The sequence below is a fragment of the Arachis stenosperma genome, chromosome 2, assembly GCF_014773155.1.
Source record: "Arachis stenosperma cultivar V10309 chromosome 2, arast.V10309.gnm1.PFL2, whole genome shotgun sequence".
Lineage (NCBI taxonomy): Eukaryota > Viridiplantae > Streptophyta > Magnoliopsida > Fabales > Fabaceae > Arachis > Arachis stenosperma.
This window is the reverse complement of record NC_080378.1, coordinates 59,586,791-59,609,090: the sequence shown is the minus strand read 5'-3', so window position 1 is coordinate 59,609,090 and position 22,300 is coordinate 59,586,791. Positions and strand designations below refer to the sequence as shown.

Genomic DNA, 22,300 nt, shown 5'->3' with positions numbered 1-22,300 from the left:
AATGGTCTTCAATCTTCACCAAAACATCCTCTACAAGTCCATAAGCTTGTTTTCTTGAATTGTCTGCCATCTCTAGTGAGATTCTTGCAGCTTGTACCTCAAAGATCCCTAGCTTCTCTATTACAGAGAGAGGCATGAGGTTTATACTTGACCCTAAGTCACACAGAGCCTTCTTGAAGGTCATAGTGCCTATGGTACAAGGTATTGAAAACTTCCCAGGATCTTGTCTCTTTTGAGTAATTTCTGCCTAGACAAGTCATCCAGTTCTTTGGTGAGCAAAAGGGGTGTATCCTCCCAAGTCTCATTACCAAATAACTTGTCATTTAGCTTCATGATTGCTCCAAGGTATTTAGCAACTTGCTCTTCAGTGACATACTCATCCTCTTCAGAGGAAGAATACTCATCAGAGCTCATGAATGGCAGAAGTAAGTCCAGTGGAATCTCTATGGTCTCATTTTGAGCCTCAGATTCCCATGGTTCCTCATTAGGGAACTCATTGGAGGTCAGTGCACACCCATTGAGGTCTTCCTCAGTGGCGTTCACTGCCTCTTCATCCTCTCCAAATTCGGCCATGTTGATGGCCTTGCACTCTCCTTTTGGATTTTCTTCTGTATTGCTTGGAAGAGTACTAGGAGGGAGTTCAGTAATTCTCTTGCTCAGCTGTCCCACTTGTGCCTCCAAATTCCTAATGGAGGACCTTGTTTCAGTCATGAAACTTTGAGTGGTTTTGATTAGATCAGAGACCATGGTTGCTAAGTCAGAGTGGTTCTGCTTAGAATTCTCTGTCTGTTGCTGAGAAAATGATGGAAAAGGCTTGCCATTGCTAAACCTGTTTCTTCCACCATTATTGTTGTTGAATCCTTGTTGAGGTCTCTGTTGATCCTTCCATGAGAGATTTGGATGATTTCTCCATGAAGAATTATAGGTGTTTCCATAGGGTTCTCCCATGTAATTCACCTCTTCCATTGAAGGGTTCTCAGGATCATAAGCTTCTTCTTCAAATGAAGCATCCTTAGTACTGCCTGGTGCATTTTGCATTCCAGACAGACTTTGAGAGATCAAATTGACTTGCTGAGTCAATATCTTGTTCTGAGCCAATATGGCATTCAGAGTATCAATCTCAAGAACTCCTTTCTTCTGATTTGTCCCATTATTCACAGGATTCCTTTCAGAAGTGTACATGAATTGGTTATTTGCAACCATTTCAATTAGTTCTTGAGCTTCTGTAGGCGTCTTCTTTAGATGAAGAGATCCCCCTGCAAAGCTATCCAAAGATATCTTGGATAGTTCAGACAGACCATCATAGAAGATACCTATGATGCTCCATTCAGAAAGCATGTCAGAAGGACATTTTCTGATCAATTGTTTGTATCTTTCCCAAGCTTCATAGAGGGATTCTCCTTCCTTCTGTCTGAAGGTTTGGACTTCCACTCTAAGCTTACTCAATTTTTGAGGTGGGAAGAACTTTGCCAAGACGGCATTGACTTGCTTTTCCCAAGAGTTCAGGCTTTCTTTAGGTTGTGAGTCCAACCATATTCTAGCTCTATCTCTTACAGCAAAAGGGAATAGCATTAGTCTGTAGACCTCAGGGTCAACCCCATTAGTCTTGACAGTATCACAGATTTGCAAGAATTCAGCTAAAAACTGATGAGGATCTTCCAATGGAAGTCCATGGAACTTGCAATTCTGTTGCATTAGAGAAACTAATTGAGGCTTAAGCTCAAAGTTGTTTGCTCTAATGGCAGGGATAGAGATGCTTCTCCCATAGAAGTCGGGAGTAGGTGCAGTAAAGTCACCCAGCACCTTCCTTGCATTGTTGGCATTGTTGTTGTTTTCGGCTGCCATGTCTTCTTCTTTGAAGATTTCTGTTAGGTCCTCTATAGAGAGTTGTGCCTTAGCTTTTCTTAGCTTTCGCTTCAAGGCCCTTTCAAGTTCAGGGTCAGCCTCAACAAGAATGCTTTTGTCTTTGCTCCTGCTCATATGAAAGAGAAGAGAACAAGAACATGTGGAATCCTCTATGTCACAGTATAGAGACTCCTTGAGGTGTCAGAGGAACAGAAAAATAGAAGGAAGAGGGAGAAGAATTCGAACTTAGTGAGACAGAGTTCGAATTGTGCATTGAGGAGGAGTGTTACTCCATAAATAGAAGGATGTGAGAAGAGGGGAAGAAATTTTCGAAAATTAAGAAAAAGATTTAAAAAAAACATTTTGAAAAACTTTAATTGATTTTCAAAAACTAAGATTGAAAAAAAAATCAAGTAATTTTTGAAAAAGATTTTGAAATTAGAAATCAAAAAGATATGATTGAAAACTATTTTGAAAAAGATGTGATTAAAAAGATATGATTGAAAAGATATGATTTTAAAAAGATGTGATTGAAAAGATATGATTTGAAAAACAATTTAAAAAGATTTGATTTTAAAAATTAATGACTTGGCTAACAAGGAAAGATATGATTCAAACATTAAACCTTTCTCAATAGAAAAGGCAACATACTTGAAATGTTCAATCGAATCATTAATTGTTAGCAAGTATTTTTGAAAAAGGAAAGAAATTGATTTTGAAAAGATATGATTGAAAAGATATGATTTGAAAAAGATTTGATTTTGAAAAACTTTGAAAACTTGAAAAAAATTTGAATTGAAAATAAAATCTTCGCTCTTGTGCCATCCTAGCGTTAAACGCCCAGAATGGTGCACATTCTGGCGTTTAACGCCCAAAGCACTACCCTTTTGGGCGTTAAACGCCCAGCCAGGCACCCTGGCTGGCGTTTAAACGCCAGTCTGCCTTCTTCACTGGGCATTTTGAACGCCCAGCCTTTTTCTGTGTAATTCCTCTGCTGTATGTTCTGAATCTTCAATTCTCTGTATTATTGACTTGAAAAGACACAAATTAAAAATATTTTTGGATTTTTTATAATGAGGAATAATCAAAATGCAACTAAAATCAAATAAACAATGCAAGACACCAAACTTAGCAGTTTGTATACTACTGACACTAACAAAATGAGAATGCATATGACAAACAACAAAACACTCAAGTCAAGAGAATTCAAAGATTAGAGCAAGGAAATCATCAAGAACATCTTGAAGATCACTTAAGACACATGAATGAATGCAAGAAGAACAGAAACATGCAATTGACACCAAACTCAATATGAGAAACTAGACTCAACAAGAAACATACAATATTTTTGGTTTTTATGATTTTGTAATTTTTTTGGATTTTTTTTTCGAAAATTAAGTGGAAAAGAAAATAAAGATATCAAAATTCTTAATGAGAATTCCAGGAATCATGCAATGTTAGTCTAAAGCTTTAGTCTAAAGAAATTAGACATGGATAGCCAAGCTTCAGAAGGACATTGCATTCAAGAGCTAAATTGATGAGAATCAATCAGCTTTGGTGATGATAAGAACATCACCTGGAAACACTAGAATTCATTCTTAAGAACTCTGAAGAAAAAAAATACCTAATCTAAGCAATAAGATGAACCGTCAGTTGTCCATACTGGAAACAATCCCCGGCAACGGCGCCAAAAACTTGGTGCACGAAATTGTGATCACTACTTTTCACAACTCAAATAATCCCTAGTAATGGCCCCAAAGACTTGGTGCTCAATACCATGGCATAAACACAACTTCACACAACTAACCAGCAAGTGCACTGGGTCGTCCAAGTAATAAACCTTACGCGAGTAAGGGTTGATCCCACGGAGATTGTTGGTATGAAGCAAGCTATGGTCACCTTGTAAATCTCAGTCAGGCAGACTCAAATGGTTATGGATGATATATGAATAAAACATAAAGATAAAGATAGAGATACTTATGTATTTCATTGGTGAGAACTTCAGATAAGCGTATGAAGATGCTTTGTCCCTTCCGTTTCTCTGCTTTCCTACTGTCTTCATCCAATCCTTCTTACTCCTTTCCATGGAAAGCTGTATGCAAGGGTTTCACCGTTGTCAGTGGCTACCTCCCATCCTCTCAGTGGAAATGTTCAACGCACCCTGTCACGGCACGGCTATCCAGCTGTCGGTTCTCGATCATGTCGGAATAGAATCCAGTGATTCTTTTGCGTCTGTCACTAATGCCCCACAATCGCGAGTTTGAAGCTTGTCACTGTCATTCAATCATTGAATCCTACTCAGAATACCACAGACAAAGTTTAGACCTTCCGGATTCTCTTGAATGCCGCCATCAATTCTAGCTTATACCACGAAGATTCCGGTTAAAGAACCCAAGAGATAAACATTAGAGCCTTGTTTGCTTGTAGAACAGAAGTGGTTGTCAGTCACTTGTTCATAAGTGAGAATGATGATGAGCGTCACATAATCATCACATTCATCATGTTCTTGGGTACGAATGAATATCTTGGAATAAGAACAAGCTGAATTGAATAGAAGAACAATAGTAATTGCATTAATACTCGAGGTACAGCAGAGCTCCACACCTTAATCTATGGTGTGTAGAAACTCCACCGTTGAAAATACATAAGAACAAGGTCTAGGCATGGCCGTGAGGCCAGCCCCCAGTGATCAAAAGATTCCAAGATCTCAAGATGAAAAATACAATAGTAAAGGGTCCTATTTATAGGGAACTAGTAGCTTAAGAATTACAAAGATGAGTAAAAGACATAAAAATCCACTTCCGGGCCCACTTGGTGTGTGCTTGGGCTGAGAATTGGAGCATTTTCGTGTAGAGACTCTTCTTGAGTTAAACGCCAGCTTTTGTGCCAGTTTGGGCGTTTAACTCCCACTTTGGTGCCAGTTCCCGCGTTTAACGCTGGGAATTCTGAGGTTGACTTTAAACGCCGGTTTGGGCCATCAAATCTTGGGCAAAGTATAGACTATCATATATTGCTAGAAAACCCAGAATGTCTACTTTCTAGCGCCGTTGAGAGCGCACCAATTGGGCTTCTGTAGCTCCAGAAAATCCACTTCGAGTGCAGGGAGGTCAGAATCCAACAGCATCTGTAGTCCTTTTCAGTCTCTGAATCAGATTTTTGCTCAGGTCCCTCAATTTCAGCCAGAAAATACCTGAAATCTCAGAAAAACACACAAACTCATAGTAAAGTCCAGAAAAGTGAATTTTAATTAAAAACTAATAAAAATATACTAAAAACTAACTAAATCCTACTAGAAACATACTAAAAACAATGCCAAAAAGCGTACAAATTATCCGCTCATCATAGAGAAGTAGCTTTTGAACCGGAGGGTATTTTTAAAGTAGCAGAGAATTATTTCAAGGAGATTTTTACGGCTACTAATCAAGCTGATCCAGGGGTGTTTTTTAAAGGCTTCAATCCTACGGATACAACTAATATGAACCGTAGGCTTTTGAGTATAGTTTCTATTGAGGAGACAAAGAGGGCTATATTTAATGTTTGTGCGCAGAGTGCCCCGGTGGACAATGGTTTCACAGCTAAATTCTTCTAATTTTACTGGGATATTAGAGGTAATGATGTTTTAAGGCGATACGTAGTTTTTTTTGGCTGGAAAATTCTCAAAAGCTTCAATCAAACCCATATCTGCTTGATTCCAAAGATTCTAGGCACCAGAGATATGTTATAACACCATGATTCTCCACAGAGTTATCCCAAAAATTCTATGATGAGAAATTCAAAAAGTAACTTAGAATCATCTCATCATAAAATAATAAGGCAGATTTAGACTTGATAAGCGAAAAGAATAGACATACCGTGGGAGATAAAAGCGTGTCCTAACCTGAAAACTAGTTTTTTCTCTAGTGCAAAGTCATTATTTTTCTTTTCCTTCTCCCGATTCAACCGAACCAAGCTTCCTTAACTAAACCAAATCCCAAGGAAACTCTGATTAAGTTTATTCGCTCTTCCCATCTCACAATCGAATGGCACTCCAGGAAGAACCATGGTGACCTCTTCATGCAGTGAATGCTGTGATGTGGTGTTGCAAGGGGAGGAAGCCACGAAGCCTTGCCGTACCAGCTCACCTTTTCCCACCCTCAATAGATATAGATAGATAAGCCCTGCCTTTCAATTTCCCTGAAAACTACACGAAGAGAAGAAAGAAAGCAAAACTAGTGATTGATTAAGGAAGGGAATGAGGAAGAATAAAGGAGAGGACCATCAAAGAGCTGCTACCAGAAGCCAAAGAAGAAACCTTACCCCCTTTTTCTACCTGATTCCCTGTGCATTTTTCTTGCTAGGTAAGAATCAATAACTCTATGCTCTGTTGTTCTTCCTAAGTCAAAGGTTCTACCCTTGTTAAGCTTCAATTTCTTTAATTGATGACCAAGCCAATCAAATTCATCCCATCACAAGAGTAAGACTCCTTCTCTTGCTCTATGTGAAGCTCGACCAATTGGCCCTGTGAACTGACAAAATTCTTTAATTATATTTTTAGGATTTTTTGATTTAAGGTAGCAAAGGACAGACCTTGGTTTGTGAATTCTCAAAAAAAGGTGAGGGATAGAATAGATAGAATGTTACTTTTGTCACTGAGCTTGCTGGTATGGATTGATGAATTATTATGTGTTTGAATAATGATGATTGCTGAATTATGATGGGGATGATTGATGATGGGCCCCAATGAAAAACTTTATTTATGATAGTGCAGAAAAATATATGTTCAATTAAGTATATAAGTATTTGTAAAAAGGTGAATTAATGAGTTTGAACTCATGAGGCTGTATTGATCACTTTAGCAACTTTGGTTAGTCGAAAGAGGGATAGAATTATGGTTTTAGAGGAATTTTAGGCTTAAATAAAAAAGTTTGGTATGCGAGGTTATTAAATCACTTAATGCAGAATTTTCTGCATATTTGGCAGCAACTTAGAATAAAAACTGGGAGGAATCTAGACATGATTTTTGGTCTAACTTATTTTTCTACTAAACTTCAAGAACACAAGATTTCTCCATAAAAAATTTAGAAATTTTGTCCAAGTGGTTTGGAAGGTGTGAATTTTTTAAATTTAGTGGTTGCTGAAGAATTTTCTAGTTTTCTGGTTCTGTAGTATCAACTTCCAACCACTAGAACTTTTGAATTATTTGGCATTTTGCTTCCAAAAGTATTTTGAAGATCTATGAGTCTACTTTAATTGAGTACAAATTTCATGTCCATAGCTATTTTGTAGAGTTAATTATGTCTCTTGGAAGCTGGGCTGTTCGCAGGAAATTTAGAACCAATTACTAGAAATAGAGCAGCACTTCCAATTGACATTTAATTAACCAAACAAAGTGCTATGAACTTGAAACTTGTATGTCCTAAACCTTAGGGGTATAGAGTGTATTCTCACCAAAATCTAGAAGTAACGTATTAGAATTGAATTTATTATAGATTTTTCAAAAATAGAATTGTCTATTGTATTTTTCTGAATCTTCTTAAGTGCAACAGCAAATTATATTGAATTTGTTATCAAATTCAATTCTAATCCAAATGTGATAAAACTTTGATTTAGATCCAAAGGATATGTCCAAATTTGGCAGCGTGTATGAACGTATTTAAACAAAAGTTGTGTAGGTTGTTCTTAGGACACATTCAAAGTTAAATAGTGATGCGGAGGTACGTTTAGCTACTTGGTGATGCGGAGGTACGCCTAGTTTTATGGTGATGCAGAGGTATGCTTAGCTGTAAGGTGGTGCAGAAGCATAACGGAAAGAAAAGAAAATAAGAAATAAAGAATGGAAAAGACACTTAGAGGAAAAGGAAAGAGAAATAATGAATGAAATAAATAATTGAGAATTGTATGTTGAATGAGCCTTTGTGCCAAACTGCTAATGCGAAAGTGCCCAATTAACTAATAGCACTGTTTCTTACTATGATACACATTAAAATGTTATTATGATGTGACCTAACTGACATGGGTAACCGTGATGCCAAGCTATCATGACTGACATGGGTTCACCCATGATGATACCAATGTGTCTAACTGATACAATAAAGAAACCATATTTGAAGTTCACTTTGAGTAACGTCAGGTTGCAGATAGACAACCGACGCATGAGCTTATGGCCTGCATTAGGAGTAAGCATGCATCATAAATTCTATGCGCATTTGATTGTGAATATTTACTGTTCATTCTTTCTGCTATGTTCTATCTGCCTACTAATTTTTATTCTCTGATTCTTGTTTGTATTTTAAAATTATATGATTTAAAATTTCTCTAAAGCTTAGAATAAGGTAGTAAAACCAGTTATGACGGTCATAGAGAATATCGTTAAAGTACTTCATCTTTTATAATTCTACCGTGTCAATGCTCCCTCACGCTTTCCACTGTGTCACTCTAATTAGTTGTCACTATGAAGCCGAATCTCTTCGCTGCGTCCACTAGACTTATCTTCTCCTATTGGTTCCTCTGATGCTAAGTTTGGCCAGCCCTAATGGCAACATTACATAAAACAAAAGTAAGCTAAACTCTGGTCCTAAGCCTAACGTTCAATCTGATGTTCCTAGTTCTAAATCCTTGTCCCCATGATAAGTTAATAAGGAGGGTCAAGTTACAACCTTCTACAATAAAATTAAAACTCGGTTATCAATTTTATCATTACCTCAAGTTGGAGATCCTTAACCTCGTTGCTGAGACCGGTGTCCTCACCCTGGTCCTTCTTGTAAGGACAATGTATAGAGATATGCCCTAACAATCCACAGCAATAACATCCACTGAATCCATCCATGCATGACATTTTCAGATGGTGTCTTCCACATCTCAGGCACCTTAATTCCACATCTCGGATGTTTATGAAGTTGGAATGTGCACTTATCTCTTTTGTTTTATTTGATTTCAATAGATAATGTATTTCCTTAACTAAGTTTAACATAGTTTATTTTGATTAAGCATTTTGAATGATGTTGTGAATATGTTTAGCACATTTTTAATTGGTATGCTATTTGCAAACGACGATAGACAGAGGTCTTGTGGATCAGCCTAGCAGTCGTGGTAGAGGGATGGTTTCTGCCAGTACCCTTGGGAATTCTAGATTCTCTCTCTACTCTGACTACCCTGGTGACGTCATAGGTTGCAGGTGCATCAGACCAGCCGTTCATTATGGTCCCTAACCCTAACTTCGTCCTTGTGTCTACGGTGAGATGCTGCCTCCATCTGCTCAGCAGTCCACTATCTAGACAACACTGCCTCGAGCAACGGACACCGTGGCGCCAGAATCCTCTCATGAAAGCCAGCTAGCTAATGTCCCTCCACCACCTCCCATCATACGATTGACAATTTGGCCTGATGGCAGAACGACGTAAGCACTACTTTATGTCTTTTATATGCTGAAAGTGTTTGATATATGTTGATTGTTGACTCTTGATTAATAATTCTAGTTTTACTGGATTTAGGGTTGTAGGTTTGAATTGCTAATATATCCTGGTTATTGATTTTTTTTATTATTGATTCTAGTTTTAGTGGATTTAGGGTTACTGGTTTGAACTGCTAAAAGTGTTTGATATATCCTGATTATCGATTCTTGATTATTGATTCTAGTTTAGTGGATTTAATGGATTTATGAATGTTGCTTCCTGATTATTGAATGTGTTCATTGATTTTTGACAATTGGTGTTGTTTAAGTTATTTATTAATGGATATAGTTTGTCCTGCATTCTAGTTATAGATGAAACTCTACCGATATTTCTAAAAATATCTCTATATATTATGGTTATTTACTTCTGAAGTTTTAATTTATATTGCCATATTAGTTTGTGTTGTGAATTGTTGATAGGTTTGCACCAAACAATGCATGTACTCAAGAGATGACCAATGTTATCAAGCTGATATACGACCATCCAAGGCTGAGCTACAAGAAAATCCTTTCTAAGACCAATGAGCAATGGCTTCAAAAGTTGGCGGTAAAAATTTAATATAGTCAAACCTTATTAGCTAGTTTATATCTTCTATTTTGTTTAATACGATATATTTTTATTCACTAAATTTTAAAGTTTCTTTGTGCAGATGAACTTTATATGGGACAAGGAGCACGACTCCCTCATCAGAAAGATATACGGCCAACGAATGGTAGGCAGCTGTAATAGATGCTGGAGGATGTACGTGAGAGGCGGGACCACCTCACTTCCTGGCTCGGCCTGAAAATCAAGAAGGCTCTATACATCCACTAGTAGACCGATGAAGAGTTCAGATATCGGCATCTCACAAACAGAGCTAAAAGGGCATTGGACATGTTGTCCAAGTATATCGGTGGCTCAGCAACCTTCATGAAGACTAAGGCCAGGCAGTTTGTAGCTTCTCTAATTTTGTTATTAACTTAGTTAAATTCTTTGATATATCATTAGTAGGCATCCTAACATATTGTTTCAGTGCAACATGTGTAATCGAAGTCATTGGATTGCGATGCGACATTGACAGAGACCTTCAAGTACACCTACACTTTGAAGGAGAACAAAGAGAAATTTGATGATCAGTGGTCTGCGGATTATTATGTGAGTAAACATCTGATCTTGTGATATAAAATTTTCAATTAACTGTACAACTATCATCCTAATCAAAATAACGTGTTATACAGGAGTCTTACACGCAGAGACTGGAGGCCTTAACTCAGCAATCTCAACAAAGTGGAGAGGATGCTGGTGGCTCTACTACTTCAGTCGTCAATCCTGATGCGATTTGGCTCGAGACCTCCTCAATGCTGTACAAGAATTGCGTATACGGGCCGGGGTTGTTCTTCACCAATAGCTTCCGCACCTCCATGTTGAGGCCATCGTCCACCTTTGCCACTAGTCGAGCCGTCAAACCTGTGGAAGGCATTGACTTGAGGCTGTAGGTGCAGGAGCTCACCCTGAGCCTTCACGAACAGGCTCAAGAGCTGACCGAGACTCAGGAAAGGTATCAGGAGATCCTCATACACGCGTGACAAGCACAGATGACCTCATGCTGGAGTGGAGGAAATAGCTGGAGTGGCTTCAACAGATGGAGCAGCAGATTGCGGTGTATCAGGCTCAGATGCATGCCTGCGACAGCGGCATTGTTGGAGGCAGCAATGTTGGCTGGTGGGACACTGATATCACTACCTTCTCTGCCACCTCAGCAAGACCACGGGAATGGCGACTACGACGAATACTACTACTAGGATCTTTAATGATTAGAGCTTTATTTTACTATTTTATTGTATTTGATTTATTTGACTTTTAATTTATTTGAATATTTGATATTTAATATTGCATAATTGGTTTGTATTATTTATAATATGACTAATAATTGCGTGAAAAATAAATTTAAATAAAATTAAAATTAAAAATTGAAAAATTAAAAAAATAATTGTGTCACAATATATTTTTTAAAAAATTGACATTACCATTAGATTTACCGAGAGCATAATCCGACGGTAATAGTGTGAAAAACGGGATATTGTGGCACCAATGTTACCGTCAAAAAAATTTTTCGATAACTAAATAATTTTTGGGCAGGTAATCTGTCGCAGAATTCGATGGTAACTAATTTTCGGCGAGATTTATACTGTCGGATTCCATTCGACGGTAAATTTATCGGTGTTCAGCGTTTTTCTTGTTGAGAAAATTAGTTTTTTTTTTTTAAATAACATTTTTGGTTTCCTCTATCATGCTTTTTTTTGTAATGATAAAAATTATAATTAACTAATTATATGTAGTAGTTATAATAGTGATTATAATGATTATTTGAGAATAAAAATAGTAGAAGAATAAGAAAACGAAAAAGAAAATAATAAAAAAATGATATTTTTAAAAGAAAAGTTTTAGTTTTAACTAAAAAATAGAAAGAAAAAACGTTTTAAAAGACTAATATTTCAAAGATAAAATACGAAATTAAAACTTACGAATATAGTAATGTAATCGTTGAATATATAATCATTCTCTATATATATATATATATTGTGACTAATTAATAATCCGTATTTTACGTTCATATCAAAATGACTATCTATCATGTCATTTAAAACAATTTAACTAAAATATCTACTGCGTCAAAAGTTTTGCAAATATAACGTGATTATATCTATGGTGAACCCACCATGAATTAATGGTAGGAAGACAAAAAAAAATAGCTAGAACTTGTCTTATTTAACATTAATTAATTGTTGCAATAATTAATGAATACTAAATAAAGTAAATTATGACTATTTTTGACTAATTTTCTTTGGTTATCAAACATTTCCAATTGAATAATATGTGTAGGTTTTGCTCAATTTTGCGACAGATGTATATAGTTCTTTAAGAAATAATTAGTATCAAGTCCTTGACCAAATTCTATAGTAAACTCATAGGTCACTAAAAAGGTACCAAATAAGTGTTTAAAGAACAAAAATATTGAATTTATAAATTCTTGAGAAATAATGTTATATATTTATATATGATCTCCTATCTTTTGTCACCGATTTATAAATTTATTATTGTAATTTTTAGACTTATTTAATTTTTTTTATGAAACTATAATTTTATCATAAAACTTTGTTAAAGACTTATTATACTTTATCTTTGATGTTTGTAAAAAAAAAATTATACGATTATTCAATTAGATACATTTATTTAAATTACTTTTTATTTAGTAAATTCAAAATTTAACTTTTTATTAATATATTAATATATAATTAATTGTATGTATAAAAGATTAAAATGGTAAGTTTGTAATAAAATTTTGAAGAGTTACTCTAAAATTAAACTCATGATATTTGCAATAATAAGTTTTTTACTATAAAAATGGCAATGCATCGAATCACAAACGGAATGACAATTTTTTGTTTTGTCTACGGTGTTTAAGGTCTAGGGTAGGATTTGAATTTATCATTTTATTTAAAATTATATTTGAATCGAGTTTGAAATATGTTTTAAATTACCGGTTAGACTTAAAGTCATATTTTGTATAATGAAACATATTTTAAAATAAAATTAATAATGTTATGTTATATTTTTATATTTTAGTTAATATTTTTTATATAAAATTTATAAACTTATATATATATATATATATATATATATATATATATCTTAATTTTATATTAGGTTAATTTAATTTAATTTGGCCTATTTATATTATTTTTGAGTCGAGTTAAAATAAATTTGTCAATTTTTAGAACTCTATTTATATCTAATTAAATTTAGCCTGATTTATAAACATCGTTAATCTATAATATCTTTTAATTTGATACAGTAAAAATTAATTTATTATAAATTTAAATTTTATTTAAAAATTTATAATTTAATAAATTATTATATATATAATACTCTCAATTTGATAATGTTTTTGACGACGGTGTCAGAAAGTATGGTGTCCAAACTCCAAAGCAGCGCTATGTGAAAAAAGCCCATATGCAACCTCTGGCGCGTGATGTGGCCAACTTGTTAATTATTCTTTTTTTTCTGATTGTATAATAAATATATACAATATAAGGTATTATATGAGTGATATCTATTATTCTATTATTTTTTCCCTTTTGAGACCAATGAGCGATGGTTTTAAAAGTTGGCGGTAAAAATTTAATATAGTCAAACCTTATTAGCTAGTTTATATCTTCTATTTTGTTTAATGGGATATATTTTGATTCACTAAATTTTAAAGTTTCTTTGTGCAGATGAACCTTATATGGGACAAGGAGCACGACGCTCTCATCAGAAAGATATACGACCATCGAATGGTAGGCAGCTGTAATAGATGCTGGAGGATGTACGTGAGAGGCGAGACCACCACACTTCCTAGCTCGGCCTAAAAATCAAGAAGACTCTATACGTCCACTAGTAGACCGATGAAGGATTCAGACATAGGCATGTCACAAACAGAGCTAAAAGGGCATTGGACACGTTGTCCAAGTATATCGGTGGCTCAGTGACCTTCATGAAGACTAAGGCCAGGCCAGTTTGTAGCTTCTCTAATTTTGTTATTAACTTAGTTAAATTCTTTGATATATCATTAGTAGTCATCCTAACATATTGTTTCAATGCAACATGTGTAATCGAAGTCGTTGGATTGCGATGCGACATTGACAAATACCTTCAAGTACACCTACACTTTGAAGGAGAACAAAGAGAAATTTAATGATCAGTGGTCTGCGGATCATTATGTGAGTAAACATCTGATCTTGTGATATAAAACTTTCAATTAATTGTACAACTAAAATCCTAATCATAATAACGTGTTGTACAGGAGTCTTACACGCAGAGACTGGAGGCCTTAACTCAGCAATCTCAACAAAGTGGAGAGGATGCTGGTGGCTCTACTACTTCAGTCGTCAATCCTGATGCAATTTGGCTCGAGACCGCCTCAGTGCTGTACAAGAATCGCGTATACGGGCCGGGGTTGTTCTTCGCCAACAGTTTCCGCACCTCCATGTTGAGGCCATCGTCCACCTCTGCCACTAGTCGAGCCGTCGAACCTGTGGAAGGCATTGACTTGAGGCTGTAGGTACAGGAGCTCACCCTGAGCCTTCACAAACAGGCTCAAGAGCTGATCGAGACTCGGAAAAGGTATCAGGAGATCCTTGATGAGCGGATAATTTATACGCTTTTTGGCATTGTTTTTAGATAGTTTTTAGTATGATCTAGTTACTTTTAGGATGTTTTCATTAGTTTTTATGCTAAATTCACATTTCTGGACTTTACTATGAGTTTGTGTGTTTTTCTGTGATTTCAGGTATTTTCTAGTTGAAATTGAGGGACCTGAGCAAAACTCTGATAAGAGGCTGACAAAGGACTGCTGATGCTGTTGGAATCTGACCTCCCTGCACTCGAAATGGATTTTCTAGAGATACAGAACTCTAAATGGCGCGCTCTCAACGGCGTTGGAAAGTAGACATCCAGAGCTTTCCAGCAATATATAATAGTTCATACTTTATTCGAGATTTGACGACGTAAACTGGCGCTCAACGCCAGTTCTATGCTGCATTCTGGAGTCAAACGCCAGAAACACGTCACAAACCAGAGTTGAACACCCAAAACACGTTACAACTTGGCGTTCAACCCCAAGAGAAGTCTCATCTCGTGAATAGATCAAGCTCAGTCCAAACATACACCAAGTGGGCCTCGGAAGTGGATTTATACATCAATTACTTACTCCTGTAAACCCTAGTAGCTAGTTTAATATAGATAGAACTTTTTACTAGTGTATTATGAATCTTGGGACGTTTAGTTCTTAGATCTGGGGGACTGACCATTCGGCCATGCCTGGACCTTTCACTTATGTATTTTCAACGGTGGAGTTTCTACACACCATAGATTAAGGGTGTGGAGCTCTGCTGTACCTCAACTTTTAATGCAATTACTACTATTTTCTATCCAATTCGATTTATTCTTGTTCTAAGATATTCGTTGGACTTCAACTTGATAAATGTGATGATCCGTGACACTCATCATCATTCTCACCTATGAACGCGCGTGACTGACAACCACTTCCGTTCTACCTTAGACCGGGCGCATATCTCTTGAATTCCTTGATCAGAATCTTCGTAGTATAAGCTAGAATTAATGGTAGACGAGCGTCAAACTCCTGAAGGCTGGGTGTTAGTGACAGACGCAAAAGAATCATGGGATTCTATTCCAACCTGATTGAGAACCGACAGATGATTAGCCGTGCTGTGACAAAGCATTTGGACCATTTTCACTAAGAGGATGGGATGTAGCCATTGACAACAGTGATGCCCTACATAGCTTGCTATAGAAAGGAGTGATAAAAAATTGGAAGGAAGAAGTAGAAAAGCAAAGATTCAGAAGGAACACAGCACCTCTATACACCTATCTGAAATTCCCACCATTGAATTACATGAGTAACTTTATCTTTATTTTCTATTTATTTTATTACCATTATTAAACCAATAATCTCTTAATCCATTTAAATCCGCTTGACTGGGACTTACAAGATGACCATAGCTTGCTTCAAACTAACAATCTCCGTGGGATCGACCCTTACTCACGTAAGGTATTACTTGGACGACCCAGTACACTTGCTGGTTAGTTGTGCGGAGTTGTGACAAAGTGTAATTCATGTTTAAGAGCACCAAGTCTTTGGAGCCATTGGTGATGATCACAATTTCGTCCACCAAGTTTTTGGCGCCGTTGTCGGGGATTGTTCGAGTATGGACAACTAACGGTTCATCTTGTTGCTCAGATTAGGTAATTTTCTTTTTATTTTCCTTTCAAAAAAGTTTTCAAAAATCTTTCAAAAGTTTTTTTTCTTTATTTTCGTTTTTCTAAAGAATATTTTCAAAAAAAATAAAAGAAAATACAAAAAAAATAGAAAATCATAAAAACCAAAAATATTTTATGTTTCTTGTTTGAGTCTTGAGTCAATTTTTTAAGTTTGGTGTCAATTGCATATTCATATTGTTCTTGCATTTTTTCGAAAAATTCATGCATTCATGGTGTTCTTCATGATCTTCAAGTTGTTCTTGATAAGTCTTCTTGTTTGATCTTGATGTTTTCTTGTTTTGTGTTGTTTGTTGTTTTTCATATGCATTTTTGCATTCATAGTGTTTAAGCATTAAAAATTTCTAAGTTTGGTGTCTTGCATATTTTCTTTGCATCAAAAATTTTTCAAAAATATGTTCTTGATATTCATCATGATCTTCAAAGTGTTCTTGGTGTTCATCTTGACATTCATAGTGTTCTTGCATGTATCATGTGTTTTGATTCATAATTTTCATGTTGTGAGTCATTTTTATGTTTTTCTCTCTCATAATTAAAAATTCAAAAATAAAAAAATATCTTTTCCTTATTTCTCTCCTAATTTTCAAAAATTTGAGTTGACTTAGTCAAAAATTTTTAAAATTAGTTGTTTCTCATGAGTCAAGTCAAATTTTCAATTTTAAAAATCTTATCTTTTCAAAATCTTTTTCAAAAATTAAATCTTTTTTATTTTTTTTTATTTAATTTTCGAAAATCTTTTTAAATATTTTTCAAAAATCTTTTTCTTAATTTTATCTTGATTTTCGAAAATTATACTAACAAGTAATATGATTGATTCAAAAATTTGAAGTTTGTCACTTTCTTGTTAAGAAAGGTTCAATCTTTAAATTCTAGAATCTTATCTTTTAGTTTCTTGTTAGTTAAATAATTAATTTTAAAAATTAAATCTATCTTATCTTATCTTTTATATCATATCTTTTTCAAAATTTTATCTTTTTTAAAAAATTTGATTTTAAAATATCTTTTCTAACTTCTTATCTTCTTATCTTTTCAAATTTGATTTTCAAATCTTTTTCAACTAACTATTTGACTTTTTATTTGTTTCTTATCTTTTTCAAAACCATCTAACTACTTCTCCCTCTCTAATTTTCGAAAATATCTCATCCCTTTTTCAAAATTCTTTTTAAATTAATTGATTGTTTTAAATTTTAATTTCAATTCTATCTCATCTTTAATTTTCGAAAATCACTAACTGCTTTTCAAAATTAATTTTTGAATTCTCTCTCTCTTCTCTTCTTCTATTTATTTATTTATTTACTAACACTTCTCTTCACCTCTCTTCATCTCCAATCACTGCCTCTATCCTCACCCTTGTGATTGGATTCTCCACTCTTATTCCTTTCTTCTTCTACTAATAATAAGGATCCTCTTTGTCCAGATATAGAGAATTCCTCTTCCTTTTTATTTTTCTCTTCTCTTTCATATGATCAGGAATAAGGAAAAAGGCATCTTTGTTGAAGCTGATCTAGAACCTGAAAGGACTCTGAAGAGGAAACTAAGAGAAGCTAAATTACAACAATCCAGAGGCAACCTTTCTGAAATTTTTTAACAAGAGAAGGAGATGGCAGCCGAACCTAACAACAATAATGCAAGGAGGATGCTTGGTGATTTCACTAAACCAACGTCCAAGTTTGATTGAAGAAGCATCTCAATTCCTGCCATTGGAGCAAACAATTTTGAGCTGAAACCTCAATTAGTTGTTTTGATGCAACAGAACTGCAAGTTTCATGGACTTCCATCTAAAGATCCTTATCAGTTTTTAACTGAGTTCTTACAGATTTGTGAGACTATCAAGACAAATGGAGTAGATCCTGAAGTCTACAGGCTCATGCTTTTCCCTTTTGCTGTAAGAGATAGAGCTAGAACATGGTTGGACTCACAACCTAAAGATAGCCTAGACTCCTGGGATAAGCTGGTCACGGCCTTCTTGGATAAATTCTTTCCTCCTCAAAAGTTGAGCAAGCTTAGAGTGGATGTTCAGACCTTCAAGCAAAAAGATGGTGAATCCCTCTATGAAGCTTGGGAAAGATACAAGCAGATGACCAAAAAATGTCCTTCTGACATGTTTTCAGAATAGACCATATTAGATATATTCTATTATAGTCTATCTGAGTTTTCCAAAATGTCATTGGACCATTCTGCAGGTGGATCCATTCACTTAAAGAAAATACCTACAGAAGCTCAAGAACTTATTGACATGGTTACAAATAACCAATTCATGTACACTTCTGAAAGGAATTCCGTGAATAATGGGACGCCTCAGAGGAAAGGAGTTCTTGAAATTGATGCTCTGAATGCCATATTGGCTCAGAACAAAGTGTTGACTCAGTTAGTCAACATGATTTCTCAAAGTCTGAATGGATGGCAAAATGCATCCAACAATACTAAAGAGGCAGCTTCTGAAGAAGCTTATGATCTTGAGAACCCTGCAATAGCAGAGGTAAATTACATGGGTGAACCTTATGGAAACACCTATAATTCATCATGGAGAAATCATCCAAATTTCTCATGGAAGGATCAACAAAATCCTCAACAAGGCTTTAATAATGGTGGAAGAAACAGGCTAAGCAATAATAAGCCTTTTCCATCATCTTCTCAGCAACAGACAGAGAATTCTGAGCAGAGCCCCTCTAATTTAGCAAATTTAGTCTCTGATCTGTCTAAGGCCACTTTAAGTTTCATGAGTGAAACAAGGTCCTCCATCAGAAATTTGGAGGCACAAGTGGGCCAACTGAGTAAGAAAGTCACTGAAACTCCTCCTAGTATTCTCCCAAGCAATACAGAAGAAAATCCAAAAGGAGAGTGCAAGGCCATTGATGTAATAAATATGGCCGAATGCACAAGGGAGGAGAAGGACAAAAATCCTAGTGAGGAAGACCTCCTGGGACGTCTCTCAAACAAGAAGGAGTTCTCTATTGAGGACCTAAAGGAATCTGAGGCTCATATAGAGACTATAGAGATTCCACTAAATCTCCTTCTGCCATTCATGAGCTCTGAAGACTATTCTTCCTCAGAAGAGGATGAAGATGTGACTAGAGAGCAAGTTGCTCAATATCTAGGAGCCATCATGAAGCTGAATGCCAAGTTGTTTGGTAATGAGACTTGGGAAGGTGAACCTCCCTTGCGCATTAGTGAACTGGATACATGGGTTCAGAAAACTTTACCTCAAAAGAGACAAGATCCTGGTAAATTCTTAATACCCTGTACCATAGGCACCATGACCTTTAACAAGGCTCTGTGTGACCTGGGGTCAGGCATAAATCTTATGCCACTCTCTGTAATGGAGAAATTAGGGATCATTGAGGTACAACCTGCCTTATTCTCATTACAATTGGCAGACAAGTAAGTAAGACAAGCTTATGGATTAGTAGAGGACGTGTTAGTAAATATTGAAGGCCTTTACATCCCTGCTAATTTCATAATCTTAGACACTAGGAAGGAAGAGGATGAATGCATCATCCTTGGAAGACCTTTTCTAGCCACAGCAGAAGCTGTGATAGATGTTAACAGAGGAGAATTAATCCTTCAATTGAATGGGGACTACCTTGTGTTTAAGGCACATGGCTATCCTTCTGTAACAAGGGAGAGTAAGCATGCAGAGCTTCTCTCAGTACAGAGTCAAACAGAGCCCCCACAGTCAAACTCTAAGTTTGGTGTTGGGAGGCCACAACCAAACTCTAAGTTTGGTGTTGAATCCCCACAACCAAACTCAAAGTTTGGTGTTGGGACTATACAACACTGACCTGATCACCTGTGTGGCTCCATGAGAGCCCACTGTCAAGCTATTGACATTAAAGAAGCGCTTGTTGGGAGGCAACCCAATTTTTATTTATCTAATTTTATTTTTATTTAATTGTTATTTTGTGTTTTAGTAGGTTCATGATCATGTGGAGTCACGAAAAAAATATTAAAATTAAAAACAGAATCAAAAATAGCAGAAGAAAAATCACACCCTAGAGGAAGGACTTACTGGCGTTTAAACGCCAGTAAGGAGCATCTGGCTGGCGTTCAATGCCAGAACAGAGCATGGATCTGGCACTGAACGCCAGAAACAAGCAACATCCTGGCGGTTGAATGCCAGGAATATGCCCTGAGAAAAGCTGGCGCTGACCGCTAGTAACAAGTATGGAACTGGCGTTCAATGCCAAAAACATGCTGCACATGGGCGTTGAACGCCCAGAACATGCATCACTTCGGCGTTTAAACGCCAGAATTGCATGCAAAGGCATTTTACATGCCTAATTGGTGCAGGGGTGTAAATTCTTGATACCTCAGGATCTGTGGACCCCACAGGATCCCCACCTAACATATTCCCATCTTACCTCCTAATAATCCTATAACACACTTTCCCAAAAACCCTTCACCAATCACCTCAATCTCTCTTCCCAATTACCCCCTTCACCACTCACATCCATCCACTCTTCCCCATAAACCCCACCTACCTTCAAAATTCAAAAATCTTTCCCACCCAAACCCACCCTAAATGGCCAAACCTACCCTCTCTCCCTTCCCTATATAAACCCCTCCATTCTACTTCATTTTCACATAACACAACCCCCTCTTCTATACCTTGGCCGAATACACCTCCCCCTCACTCTCCTCTATATTTTCTCTTCTTCTTCTTTCTTTCTTCTCTTGCTCGAGGGCGAGCAATATTTTATGTTTGGTATGGTAAAAGCATAAGCTTTTTGTTTTTCCATTACCATTGATGGCACCTAAGGCCGGAGAAACCTCTAGAAAAGGGAAAGGGAAGACAAAAGCTTCCACCTCCGAGTCATGGGAGATGGAAAGATTCATCTCCAAAGCCCATCAAGACCACTTCTATGATCTTGTGCGCGTGCGCGTGCTTGGCCGGGATCAATTCTTTGGCTTTTTGTGCTTCTCTCCACTTGCATGCTTCCTTCCTTGCTCCTTTGATCCATGCCTAACCTATTTCATCCTGAGATTACTAGCAAACACATCAAGGAATCTTATGGAATCAAGGATGAATTAAAATTCATCAAAATAAAGCTTAGAAAGCATGTTTTTACACTTAAGCACAAATACGGGAGAGATTACAAAACCATGCCAATTCATAGGTTAAATGCGAGAAAAGGTTATCAAAATACTCTAAATTCAATACAAGATAAACCCTAAAAATGGGGTTTATCAACAAGCTCATTACTAAGAAAAGGATGGAGCAAACAAGAGAGCCCACTCATGGAACCCAAGAGACGCATGAGGAAGCTCATCACCAAGAAATCCCAGAGATGCCTCAACGGATGCACTTTCCTCCCAACAACTATTGGGAACAACTCAACACTTCCTTAGAAGATTTGAGTTACAATGTGGATCAATTAAGGGTGGAACATCAAGAGCACTCCATCATTCTCCATGAAATTAGAGAAGATCAAAGAGCAATGAGGGAGGAGCAACAAAGGCAAGGAAGGGACATAGAAGAGCTTAAGGACATCATTGGTCCTTCAAAAAGAAGACGCCACTAAGGTGGATTCATTCCTTGTTCTTAATTTTTCTATTTTTCGTTTTTATCTATGTTGTGTCTCTACTTCACGATCATTAGTATGTAGTAACTATGTCTTAAAGCTATGAATAAATTCCATAAATCTTTCACCTCTCTTAAATGAAAAATGTTTTTAATTCAAAAGAACAAGAAGTACATGAATTTCAAAAATTGTCCTTGAAATTAGTTTAATTGTATTGATGTGGTGACAATACTTTTTGTTTTCTGAATGAATGCTTAAACAGTGCATAATTTTGATCTTGTTTTTTATGAATGTTAAAGTTGTTGGCTCTTGAAAGAATGATAAACAAAGAGAAATGTTATTGATGATCTGAAAAATCATGAAATTGATTCTTGAAGCAAGAAAAAGTAGTGAAAAACAAAAGCTTGCAAAAAATATATATATTGGCGAAAAAAAAGAAAGAAAAAGAAAAAGCAAGTAGAGAAAGTGATGAGCAGATAATTTATACGCTTTTTGGCATTGTTTTTAGTATGCTTTTAGTATGTTTTAGTTAGTTTTTATTTAAAATTTACTTTTCTAGACTTTACTATGAGTTTGTGTGTTTTTCTGTGATTTCAGGTATTTTCTGGCTGAAATTGAGGGACCTGAGCAAAAATCTGATTCAGAGGCTGAAAAGGGCTGCAGATGCTGTTGGATTCTGACCTG

General features: G+C 36.0%; 2 non-coding genes across 2 annotated transcripts; one reads left to right on the top strand and one right to left on the bottom strand.

Moving 5' to 3' along the window:
- Positions 1-1,332: 1,332 nt before the first annotated feature.
- Positions 1,333-1,440, top strand: LOC130964035 (small nucleolar RNA R71). The gene has a single exon (XR_009080148.1). It is a non-coding gene; the product is annotated as a small nucleolar RNA R71 (small nucleolar RNA).
- A 16,653-nt stretch (positions 1,441-18,093) lies between these two features.
- On the bottom strand, positions 18,094-18,197 carry LOC130963834 (small nucleolar RNA R71). The gene has a single exon (XR_009079952.1). It is a non-coding gene; the product is annotated as a small nucleolar RNA R71 (small nucleolar RNA).
- Positions 18,198-22,300: the final 4,103 nt, after the last annotated feature.